Genomic DNA, 13,651 nt, shown 5'->3' on the forward strand with positions numbered 1-13,651 from the left:
AGTCAAGAATCGCTCATATCGGAATAACCTGGCATGCTAATTTAAAAATGTGTGTTCCTGGACTCTACCACTGAATCTGAATCTTTCGGGGAATTCGCATTTTTTTTAGCAAGGTATTCAGTGTGATTCTTATGTCTAGCGCTGTTGAAAACCATGTGAGCTTTTTGAGTGCTTGACAAATAGTAGATACTCAGCAAAAATACATTGAAAGAGTGAATGCATAAATCAATGTGTATGAGGAAGTTCATTCCTAGTGAACCAGGAGGTAGGAGGAGTGACTAGGAGGAGACCCGGGGGCTTATTGGACCTGAAAAATGGGTTCTAAGGCTTCCAACAGGGCCAACATTCTCCCATACCATGTCTTCCTGACCTAACTAACCTAACCTGACTTTAGGTTGTTATCTCAGATCTAGTCTTTTAAAAACGTAGCTCATTCTCTCTCTGGCCTTGAAAAGGCTGCTATTCATCCTTCCATTGAATTTTTAGGTTTTCACTATTGGATTTTTACTTCCAGAATTTTTATATGTTCTTTTTGACAATTACATATTTTGTTGTATGGTCTTATTCATATCATCTTAATGCTTCTTTCTTCCTTAATAGTTTAACATTTTAAAGGTACTTACTAAAATTTCTTTCAAATGGTTTTATTATGTCCAGATATTGGGGTATAAATTCTTGGATTTGATGTATCTGCTGACAATTCCTTTCGGTGGTTTGTTTTCTTCTGTGATTATAATATTTGATGGTGAGTAGCTCTTCAGTGGAGATTACCTCCTATGGGATTCCCATGTGCCCTGGGCTTTGGAAGTGTCCAGAAGTGTCCACTTCTCACAAGGCATCTGTAGGGCCCCACAAGGTTCAACTGCTTCTGGCTGGTTTAAATTTTGATTTCTCAGCTGAGGTTCCTGACCATGTAAGTAGTAGGAACTTAGAACTCAAGCCCATCACTTGGTTCATGATGCCAATTTATTCATAATGGCTATCATTACCTGATACAGTTTGGATTTGCGTCCCCACCCAAATCTCATGTCAAATTGTAACCCCCAGTGTTGGAGGAGAGGCCTGGTGGAAGGTGATTGGATCATAGGGGCAGGTTTGTTGTTCTCATGATAGTGAGTGAGTTCTCATGAGATCTGGTTGTTTAGAAGTGTGTAGCACCTTTCCATTCTCTGTTTCTCCTGCTCCGTCCATGTGAAGACATGCCTGCTTCCTTTTCCCTTTCTGCCGTGATTGAAAGTTTCCTGAGTCTTCTCCAGCTAGGCTACCTGCACAGCCTGCAGAACTGTGAGCCAATTAAACCTCTTTTCTTTATAACTTACCCAGTTTCAGGTATTTCTTTATAGCTGTGCAAGAATGGACTGATAGAGACCTGTTATATACCCATGGCCACAGTGAACATCAAACTTTCCTCATCAACTTCCAAGATGGCCTGTGGGGTTTTTCTTATTCTTGTTTCATGGGTACACCAGTTCTCATGATCTTTACCTTTATGACCATTCAACTCCACCACATGGGGCCTGCAGCCAAGACTCCGCTCCCCAGTCAGGTATTGGAACTCTAGCCCCAGTTGATTTGATCATTCCATGAGTCATTTTGGATTCAGCAACCTCTGACTACCCTGACTTTGAGTTTTCGCTCTCTTTCTCAAGCACTGGGGACTTCTCTCTCTTAATTTTGAGTTTGGCTGTGTCTTCAAATTCTCTTTAGTTCTGTTTTATCCGTGATCCCATGTGTTTGGGAGGGGTGGGGGCTGGGGAGGTAAAGTTCTTTTCTATTTGCTCCGTGCACCCTGTTAACCAAGAAGCCTCAGCTCTTGCTCTTACAGCACACAGCTCCTTCTTTGAGTGGGAAGAGGCTCGTTTAATTCATGTTCTGTTTTGTTTGATGGCTATTCAGAAGGAAGAAAGGCCTGATTCCCTCAGAAGTCAGATGATAAAATGAAGATTTCTCTTACTGAAAGGAAAGAACCTGAGTGGGCAAGGGAGAAAGAGCCGAGGGAAGACACTGGCAGGAGTACCTCTTTTAGAAAGAAGTTCAGAGCTACTTGGGGCAAGTTGGAAATGGGGCCAACCTCTGAGACTTGGAGTTCTGAAGAAAGAGGCAGAGGTGCTGAGGAGATAATTAACATCAGTAATCTAAGCAGAAACTGCATACGAGCTTCATTAGACCTTCGAAAAAGCCCAAGGCTGCCTGGAGGTGGGGAGAAGAGATAAACAAGCAACTGTTCAGAGAAAGGAAATTTATAAGTTTTGTTAATGACAGAGCATTCATTTTGTGCGATGGAGGTGTATTTCTTTTAACTCTTCTCTAACTGAAGTATTTCATATCTTCTAAGAAGAAGAGTTTTCCATGCCATTCGCTAATTAAATGTTTTAAAATGGAAAATGAGAATGTATCCAGTGTTATATCCTGTTTTTTTTTTCTTCCACCGATGCCTGAAGTAGTCCAACTACTGCTCTCATGCTGACCTTAATCGGGCCACATGGATCACTTGGAGATGTCTCCAGAAACCTGTAAGAATTAAAGAGCATCCACTGACCTTTAAAAGATGCTCAGCCCCCATGAATAGTGGGAGTATCACAGATTCCACAATGGAGACTCTAAATCAGTAGAGGCCAGGCGCAGTGGCTCACGCCTGTGATCCCAGCACTTTGGGAGGCCAAGGTGCGGGGATCGCTTGAGCTCAGGAGTTCAAGAACAGCCAGGGCAACATGGTGAAACCCCATCTGTACCAAAAATACAAAAAATTAGCCAGGCATGGTGGCATGTGCCTGTAATCCTAGCTACTCAGGAGGCTGAAGTGGGAGGATAACTTGAGCCTGGGAAACAGAGGTTGCAGTGAACTGACATCTCACCACTGCACTCCAGCCTGGGAGACAGAGTGAGAGCCCATCTCAAAAAGAAAGAAAGAAAGGAAAGGAAAGGAAAGGAAAGGAAAGGAAAGGAAAGGAAAGAAAAGGAAAGGAAAGGAAGAAAGAAGAAAGAAAGAAAGAAAGAAAGAAAGAAAGAAAGAAAGAAAGAAAGAAAGAAAGAAAGAAAGAAAAGAAAGAAAGAAAGAAAGGAAGGAAGGAAGAAAGAAAGACCAGCTGGTAGGAGCGGAGTCTATCTGGTATAAAGGGCAAAGGAGGCAGTTTTCTGAGTACTTAATGCCAAGGGGGGTAAACTACGTCAGCGGATGCTGGAAGAATTCAGGAGAGGGGTGAACCCCACCCCCTTATCCCCCACCCTCCCTACGCCAGGCTGTGAGCAGTAGTAGTGAGTAAGGTCTTCAAGGAAGCTAATGACTGAATTCTATTCTTACTCAGTGTGTATGACTCCAATCATCACAGCACAAGCAGTTTGATTATGGGAGCTAAATAAATATCAGGGACACAAATACCCTCGGGGGAAGGGGTGAGGGGAGGAGAGAAGCGTGGAGAGAGAGGGTACCCTACCCACCGGCTTAAAGCAGGCAGGAAAGAAGAAGAGGCTTTCTTGGCGGGAGATGGAAAGGAAAATGGAAGAAGCTTTTGAATCCTGCTCTGCATAGGAGGGCATGGGAGCTCAGATGCTGTCAAAGCAAGAAGGAGGGTCCACTTACTCTTTATGCTAGAACGCCTTGAGTTGAGCAATTAACATGATGCCTGGACCCCAAGGCAGCTGAAGGCCAGGGGATTCTGGGACTCTGTCCTGGTCCTGGTGATAATGTTGATGTTAATGATGATGGTGATGATAGCAAACACTTTCACAGTGCTTACTGTTTGCCAGGTACTTTTCAAAGCACTTTATATACAATAACTCATTTAATCTTCATAACAACCTTACAAGTTAGATAAACAGAGGTGCAGACTGAGTAAGAAATTTCCCCAAGTTCACACAATCAATAAGTGGTGGGTTTCAAACCTTGGCAGACTGGCTCAGTTGCCCATGCTTTTAACCACAGAGCTCTGCTGTGTTTATATATGGAGAAATATATATCAATATGTAATGATAATAATAATAACCACTACAACTGCTATGGAGTTCTTGCTCTATGCCAGACACAGTACTGAGCATTTTAGGTACGTGCATGATCACTCTTAACTGTTGGGACAACTCAATGAGGAAAGTAGCAATATTACTCCAACTTTGAAAATGAGACAAGACAGAATCTTAATGGTTGAACAACTTAGGAAAGGTCACCCAGTTAATAAGTGGCAATGCTGGGCACCAACTTTTGTGTCTAGAATACATAAGCCCATCAGGGAAGAAGGGTACGGGAGACCTATTCGTGGGCCAGGGAAAGAGCTTATTTGACCTGTGAAGGGAAGTTCCCCCTCTAAATTTAAGCACATACCCATGACCATGTAAGGCTAAATAACCCTTCCCCTGTTACTTTTGGGAGAGAATGGAAGACACTGAGGATGACTTCATTTCCCAAAATTATTTTCTTCTGCTAACAACAGTTTTGAGATAAGCAGTACTATAGAGCAGGGGTCTGCAAACGGGGCCAAATCCCATTCATACCTGTTTTGTTTGTTTGTTTTTGTGTTTGTTTGTTTGAGACAATGTCCCGCCCTGTCAAATCAGGCTGGAGTGCAGTGGCACAATCATGGCTCACTACAACCTCGACCTCCTGGGTTCAAGTAATTCTCCCACCTCAGCCTTCTGAGTAGCTGGGACTACAGGTTCACACAACCACATCCGGCTAATTTTTGCTTTTTTGTTTTGTTTTGTTTTGCTTTGTTTATTTTTGTTTTGTTTTGTTTTGTTTTTGTAATGACAGCATTTCACCGTGTTGCTCAGGCTGGTTTCAAACTCCTGAGTTCAAGCCATCCACCTGCCTCAGCCTCCTGAGTAGCTGGGACTACAGGCATGAGCCACTGCGCCGGACCTCATACCTGTTTTTGTAAATAGAGCTTTATTGGAACACAGCCATGTCCATTCATTGATACGTTGTCTGTGGCTGCTTTCATACCATAATGGTAGGGCTGAGTAGTTGCAATGGAGACCATGTTCCACATGCCTATAAGAAAAAGTGTGCTGATCCTGCATAGAGATAAAAAGTGAATGGATCTGCTCATGGATTGGATGTGAGAAGAGCAGGAAAGGAAGGAATCCAGAGTGACTTGTAGGGTTTGGGGACACTCAAAAATTCGTCTCTCTTTCACAGAGCCCCCACCTATGTATGTGTCAAGCATTGTACTGCTACATGCCGAGGATCCAGACATACAGAGCACAGCCTTGTGGGAGAAGCACACACAAACACAGTGACAGATGAAATAAAGCTTGAGTGAGCCTGGAAAGGCGAGCTGAGTACAGCATCCATAAATGATGAAGACAGCACTGAGTCCATTTTTATTTATTATCTCGGATACTGAAGTCAACGTGCTACGGTCTTCCCTCCTCTCCTCCCGAAGATCATAAACAATTGAGTGACCTGATAAGTCATGCCATATTATTAGCGGATGCCATATTGTTCATTCATCAATTTTGAGAGCCCTCTAAGTGCCAGGCACTGGGCTAGGTATTGAAGATAACACAGACATGGTCCCTGCCCTCATGGCACTTTCTTGATTGTAACAGAAAGGCAAGAGAAAGCGAAGAGTGGAGAAAAGGGACAAGGTTTGAGAAAGATGAGACAGTGCATGTCAGATGGCTTCTTTTGTTCCAGGAGAGTAAGCAGTGAAGGAACAGAGGTGAGAAGCTTGGAGTGAGAAGAAAAGGTATCAAATAGTCATCTCCTACAGTGCTAAACTTTTCCCCAGAAAACAAACATAATGCAATTGCCAGGCAGTATTGGATGCCAATCTGAGGGCTGCGGTCAAGAATTTACAGTAAAAGCAGGTTCCCTGGTAAAGTTTTCTTCCAATCTCATTGCACTACTCAGTTGTAGGCACCAAGATGGCCATGCAGGTCCAGAGGGATGCAGCCTCACAGCAGGCAAAGCCATCAGGAGTCCAGAGTGTGAAGTCTATTACCAAGCATAAGCATTTGTTAATTGGAGGAAGGTCGTGGGTCATGATATTGGATGTATTGATTAAGTCTAGGTCTGCTGAGTAAAAAAGTCTGTTTCCTTGCAGAAATCTTAAACTCTTATCTTTTGCTGACAGGCTCTAATGATTCTAGTGCAGCTAGGACACTTTAGTTAAAAGAGATGATTAGCGTTGTCAGTTAGGGCTGGATGCATTGATTTTCTAATTAGACTTTGGGGTTGCCGTGGCCTCTTCCCTCGTTAGGCTCTGTAAGCACAGGCTGCCATCTACATATGCAAAAAATATTGCCTACCTTAAACATTGCCTTGAAAATTATAAATGGGCATTTGCTAATTTCTTGATGTCAGACCGTGACCTTTTTGTTAGTATAGATGCACTTTCCTTCCCCTCATCTTTCTTTCATAAACTGTACCCATAATACATCAGCTGAGATTCATTTCTATTCTACCCAGCAACTTGAAAACGCTTGTGTAGGGAGGGATAGCATTAGGAGATACACCTAATGTAAATGACGAGTTAATGGGTGCAGCACACCAACATGGCACATGTATACATATGTAACAAACCTGCACGTTGTGCACATGTACCCTAGAACTTAAAGTATTATATATATATATAAAAGAAAGAAAACACTTGTGTAGCAACCTGAATGCAGAGTCCTTGGGATTTTTATAATTCCCCTCCCCCACTGCTACTCCCGCTAATCTTTTACAGACAATTCAACCACACCTCAATAGAAAACGTTTTACTCTTTTTTTAAAAGATAAATTGCCTGTAGAGGCTCTTTCCAAAGTATTCAGACTAATTTTATAGACCCAATTCTTGTCAGTAATTATTTAATTGTATATTTTTAAATAACTAAAAGAGTATAACTGGATTGCCTGTGATATAAAGGATAAATGCTTGAGGGGATGGATACCCAATTTTATGTGATGCAATTATTCCACATTGCATGCCTGTATCGAAACATCTCACGTACCCATAAATATATACACCTACTATGTAGCCACAAAAATTAAAATAAAAAAAATTTTAAAGAAACAATTCTTTTTACTTGTATTTCATCAAGTTATATAGTATTTAATTAAAAATATGTGATTACAAAAGAGTACAACTGGCACAAACAGAGATCAGACTAAACGCAGCTGGCTCCTGGAACCCCAGGCAATGTGAGAGGTGGGAGAAGGCACACCCCCAGCCCCCATGGGCATCAGCTATGTGACTTCTCAGAGGGGCTGCAGAACTGGGTGGGGTAAGGGACCTTCTGCTAAACTCCCTCAGAGCAGGAGAGCCTGAGCTGTGTCAGACAGAGGCCACACTGCCAGCTGACTCTACGGTGGGATTTGAGCAGCACATAGGACTCCTGCCCCAATGCCACCCACACTCATGCCTAAATGTAACATAATGGGGTCCTTTCTTTAGGCTTGAAATTGCCTCTTTTTTGTGGTCATCTTTCAGATTACAGGTCAGCCTTGGGTCGGTGAGGGACTCATTAAGTCTCCAGCGTATAGGAAAAGTTGATCCTATTAGCTCCTTTCTCATGGAGAATGCTGGCAGTGCGAGATGTCTAGAAACACAGGCTTTTCTAAATTACTGGGTTTTGTCCAGGTGCGCCCGTTTAGAGGCTGGTTTAGGTGTGAAGCTGCCCCAGCTGCCCTGCTGCAGGCTGAGCCGGCTTCCTAGCTTTGGAGCCTAGGGCTCTGCGCCCACCGCTGGAGGGCGCCAGGCCCGGGAAGAAGGACTTGCTGCCGCCCTGGCAGCCACTGCTCAGCGGGAGGGGCGAGAGCGGAGAGCGTGGGCAGTGGCATTTAGGTGGATGAGTAAGAGCTAACCCAGCCCCCGTTGTTCTTGACCTTGGCTGCAGCTGCTGCCAGAACTGGAGGCCGAGCTGACCGTGCTATGCATGACCCAGCACCCTAGCATTAATTAAAGGGGTTGGTGACATTGGAACTCAGGGTAAACAGAGGGAGGCAGATTTCTAGCTCTGGTTTCCAGGATTCTGAAAATGAGAATCTGCTGAGAGAGTGGGGGCAGTGGGCCTGGACGTTGCTTCTTCCTGCACAGGAACATCAGCCCTCTGGCTTCTGCATCTTGGAGAACTCCAGCTTTTGGGGAGGAAATTGAGATGTCCAGGTTCCATGGAGCCATGGAGGGAGTAGAACAGATGTAATTCTAGGAGCCAGGACATTTGGAAGGTGGGAGCATCTAGGGATTAAGAACATTAGCTTTGTAGTCAGTCAGTCTGCCTTAGAATCACAGCCTTACACATTAGTGCCTGAATAATCTTGGGCTACTTATACCTGTTATACCTGTGCCTCAGTTTCCTCATCAGTAAAATGGGGGATTCTATACCTACCGTAGTGGGTGGTTAGGAGAATAAAATGACATAAAAGCACTCAGCACACTCTGGGCATATTGGAAGTTTCCCACAAATGCTAGCTTCTCAGAGCATCAGGAGAGAGATACTGTGGTTTGGAGAGATGGGGTATAGAGGTCAGTGGTTAGACTGCCTGACTCAGGACCCTCCCCACCACTGCCTGTGGCTCAATAGAGGACTAGAAGTCAAATTGCTTAACCTCTCCAGGCTTTAGTTTCCCTTTCCACCCAGAAGAAGCCACCTTCTAGTAAGAAAGCAATAGATCTTGACAGCAATACCAATTTGTAATTTGGGGGCTTTGGAGCATTAGCATTAACTAAATAGAGGCCTTACTGAGACAACATCAGAGCCACCTGGCATGTGGAAATTTCTGTATTAGATCACAGGATCCTCCAGTGACAACTCAACCCAACATAATTTTCCACCATTGTCTTTAAAGTCCTAGAGGCTTGAGGGTGAAGTTTGTAAGTCTCCCTTCTGATTCTACCTCTGGCCTGCTTCATCTCAGGCTTCCCAAGGTCCAATCCCTATATTATGGTTTTTACATTTTTCTGCAAACTTTTAAAATACGTTTTTCTTTAAAAGGTGCAGCCTAGGCCGGGCGTGGTGGCTCACGCCTGTAATCCCAGCACTTTGGGAGGCCGAGACGGGCAGATCACGAGGTCAGGAGATCGAGACCATCCTGGCTAACATGGTGAAACCCCGTCTCTACTAAAAATACAAAAAAAAAAAAAAAAATTAAAAAAAAAAGGTGCAGCCTATTCTCCTCCCCTTGAATGTGAGCCAGACTTCTCTCTAAAGAATAGAATGTGGTGGAAGTGAAGCCATGTGACTTCTGTGGCTAGATCATAAAAAGGATAGCCTCTGCCTGAATCTCTTTCTCCTGGGTCTCTCACCCTGGGGGAAGCCAGCGACCATGTCATGAGGACACTCAAGCATCCTCCAAAGAGGTCCATGAGGAGAGGAACTGGGTCTCCTTGCCAACAGCCAGCACCATCACGCCCATTATATAAGTAAGCCACCTTGGAGGTGGCTCCTGCAGCCCCAATCAAGCCTTCAGATGACTGCAGCCCAGCCTACACCTGGAGTGCAATCTCCTGAGACAACACAAGCCCGAACTGCCCTGCCAAGCCTCTCCTAGATTCCTGACCCACACACACTGTGTTTTTTTTTTTTATTATGTATGTTCTTTATTATTATCTTAAGCTACTCAATTTGGGGGTAAATAGATATGCGGCAATAGACAATGAATACACTCCATCTCCTTGATGTATCTCCATCTCCCTGAAGTTAAATGTAGCTTGGATACCCTGCTTGCATCATCCTGGCTAGTCTGTCTGCTGTCCTGGGTGAAGGCAGCAGGTGATGCCAGGTCAGGAGCAGTGCTCTGAGGACAAAGAATTTCAGCTCCTGGAGAAAAGTTGACCTGACCTTTTATCCTACAAAGGGCTCAGCAGAGAAGCTGCCAGTGGTGTCAGTAAGTGATTGCTACTTCTCAAAGAATGGGGAGGGTCCTAGGACCCTGAGCATAAAAGTAGAGCATCAAATGCAGGCCTGGTTTCCAGAGGGTCTCCAACTGGATGACCACTCTGCCATCAACCACAGCTAGGATGAACGTGGGCATACCTGGCCCATTCCACCCCCATGCTTAGCAAACTTGTACAGAATACAGGTGTTTTCTGTAAACATAACCTGTAAACTGAGTGCTCAGAGTCCTAACCACATGCATTAACCCCTCTTTTTCCTCTCCTCTAGATGCTGGTGTTCTCCAAGCTTCTGTCTTCATTGCGAGTGAGGGAAGTGCAAGAGAGAACATTCCTGAAAAGTAGCACCTTTCATTTTTTAAAGTAATATATTGCATGTCAATATTAAGACTGATGAAAATCTGTTAAAAGATTTCACAATTGTTGCAAGAGAAAAAAAAGCAGCAGCAGTACTGTAAGATGTGGGGAGATGGTTTTCAAAGGATGGCACCTTTTTCACATACTTGCCCTTCACCAATCAGAAATTGAATCCCTGCCCCTAGGCAGGCACTCTGTGATGTTAGAACCTGAATACACCTCTTTCCTCATCTCTCTTCTCACTCCTGCCTGTGATACTTAAGGGATCTTCAACTCCCCCATTGCTCCAAATGCTACCTGTATTCTGATGACTTGCCAGAAAATAGCTCCAAGCTCAGTTCCCTACTGAGGTTGAGATCCCTCGCATCTCCGATATGGCAGACAAGGCTAGCCACAATTTTGTCTGAGCCTCATCTCCTGCGACCTCACCCTAAACCCCTAAGGTGGAGCCCAACTATTAGAGCTTATCTATTATTTCCTGTGGCAGTGACTGCAAATTGCCAGTCAAAATCCATCTCCATTCTTTCTTTCTAAGAGAATCTAGCTAAAAGACCATGATTCCAAGCCTTTGTGCAACAGGAGGCCATGCAATTAAGTTCTGGCAGTGATGTCTATACAGAAGTGAAATGTGAGACTTCTGAAAAGCTGTTTAAAGGAAACTGACTCAGCTGAAGGGAGGGGCCTTTGTCCTTCTCTCCCTTTCTTATTTCTGCTGCCCAGAACTGGGATGTGATGGCTGGAGCTCCTGCAGCCATTCTGGACCGTGAGATGACCTTGAGAATGAAAGCCATGTGCTAAGGATGTGGAGCAGAAAAGCGGAATATTAAAATATATATGGCACCATTTTGCACCAGGTTCTGTTCAAAACGCATTTCCTTTATTAAATCATTTAATCCTCAGAGCAGTCCTCAAAGATAGATACTTTTATTATCCTCATTTTACAGATGAGGAAGCAGAGAGGAAAGGTAACTTCCTCAAAATCTCATGGCCTGAGAAAGAACTAAAACTCAGGCCAGTGTGACTCTGGAGTCCGTGCTCTAAGCAGTCATCTTGCATTGCCTGGGTTCCTCCTGACTCAGGAACTACCTACCACACCAGCCCCGGGCTGCCTAGCTCTGCACTTCTCTTGTGTATGAAAGAAATAAACCTCTAGCTTACTTAAGTCACTGCTATTTTGAGTTTTCTATTGTTGGTTGCCAAGCCTATGCCTACCTGATACATTCTCCAATTGATTTTCCTGCCTCCAGGCACTTGTTCAAACTCTTCCTTCTGCCTGGAATGCCCTTTCCATTGTACACTCCTCTGTTAGCACACATCATATGCAGAATAACATCACAGCTATTTCTTTACCCATCTGTCTTCCAAGCTAGATGTTCACCATCCAGAATGGAGGGACACTGTCTTATAGTCTGTTCCCATAAAATTTAACCTGGTCTGGCACATAATAAGTGCTCTATAAATGTTCCCTGAATTTAATTAAATTGGGAGAAAATCCCAGTCTTATACAAAAGCAGGATAAAATGGTTTGACATCACATATGTTGGGGTGTTACTCCCCTTCCCCTTTCTCCCAACCAGGGCTACCCCAAATCCTCTTACTTGTTTCTCAATCCTTCCACTAAGTTTGCTTTTTGTTCCACAGTGAAATGAAACTTACTTTTAATGAGCACTCCGTGTATCGTGGATATTTCACATGCTATTTCATTCTCTACAACACTGAGAGGTTTTCTAGAGATGAGAAAACTGAGGCTCTCAGAGAGATCAGGTGATTCTCCCAAGATCACACACCTGGTAAGGGGCAGATTTAGGTGAACGCAGAACTATCTTATGGCATACACCCACATTACGATAGCTATTGTTTTAAAATATATTGTATAGCATCAAGGGTACTAGTCTGGGATTCCATAACCCTAGTTTCTAGTCAAGCCTCTTAACTCTGGTTTGATCTTAGTTTTCTCAGCTGTAAATTATGGGATGATCTCTGAGGACCCTTCCAGCTCTGGCAGTGCATGATTCTATGACTTGAATACACACTAAGTTTAAGTAATTGAGAGTCTTTTTTTTTTTTTTTTTTTTTTTTTGAGACAGTCTCACTCTGTCACCCAGGCTGAAGTACAGTGGCATGATCTTGGCTCATTGCAACCTCCGCCTCCTGGGTTCAAGTAATTCTCCTGCCTCAGCCTCCAGAGTAGCTGGGATTACAGGCATATGCCACCACACCCAGCTAGGTTTTTATTTTCTTGTTTTTTTTTTTTTTTTTTGTTTGTTTTGTTTTTTAGTAGAGATGGGGTTTCACCATGTTTGCCAGGCTGGTCTCAAACTCCTGACCTCAAGTGATCAAGTGATCTGCCTGTGTTGGCCTCCCAAAGTGGGGATTACAGGCATGAGCTACCATACCTGGCCAGAAGTCTTTTTTACATAGGAAAGTCTTTTTTATATAGGAAATTCCAGAGGGCAAAAGATAAACAAAGGTTGCAACTAAGGGGCTCTGAATATAGAAGCAAGCTTGGTGTTGATTCTGCTAGACACTGACTCTGCTTGGCTGCCAGGATCTCAGAAGTCCATCAAGCACAACCCCTCTCCTCATATCATATCTGACATAGTCACCCATCTGAGCCAAGAAAAGGACAGCAAGAAGGGCATTTTCTGGGAGAAGCCCAAGTCTGCAAACAGATCTCTTTCACCAGAATCCCTAGGTATGGAGAGGTTTGTCTAGAAGTTGTGGGCTCCTGTGGACCTGTGCATATTGACATTCACCTGTGGAGCTCCTGCTGCATCAAGAATTCCAGGGAGGCTGTCACCTTGGGAGTCTGGGAGAGGTGGAGTGAGTGTGAACAAATATAGTGTGTGCTCTTGGAGGAAATAGAGTGATGGAAAAATCCCGAGGGTGTTCCAAGAGCCATAGAATGCTAAATGCAAACAGGCAGGCAGACAAGCAGGCCACTGCCTCTTTGCAATCCATGACTCTCCACAGGACATCCCTGTGCTCCTCCCCTGGCGTGGGGACCCACTCAAACCCATGGCCCTTCTGCTGCAAGAGTCCTGAGTTCAAATCCACTTTGATGACACTGTCATGTGAATCTAAAATTTAAAGTTGTCTCTCCAGATTGCTATTTATTATACAAACTGAACTAAATGAAATGATTCTTCTGCTCAAATACATCATCTCTAGTTTGCCACACATATTTGATAATAATCAATAGTGACATTGTACAGCCCTTTACAGCTCATAAATCACTCTCATATCCATTACCTCACTTGGGCCTCCCTTCAGCTCTAAGCTGGAAGAATTATATTGAATCACATGAAATTGCTGATGTTCAGTTGGTTTTGACCAGCAAAAATGACACTTTCATATGGTTCAGTGTAATATTTGTGCTTTCGCTGTCTTTTTGCCAATGGGGAAACTGAGGCTTTTAATCGTGTATAACTTGTCCAAGGTTTTTAGTGAGTGATAGAACTGGGACTGTACCCCTGATT

Source organism: Gorilla gorilla, chromosome 1, assembly GCF_029281585.2.
Source record: "Gorilla gorilla gorilla isolate KB3781 chromosome 1, NHGRI_mGorGor1-v2.1_pri, whole genome shotgun sequence".
Taxonomy (NCBI): Eukaryota; Metazoa; Chordata; class Mammalia; order Primates; family Hominidae; genus Gorilla; species Gorilla gorilla.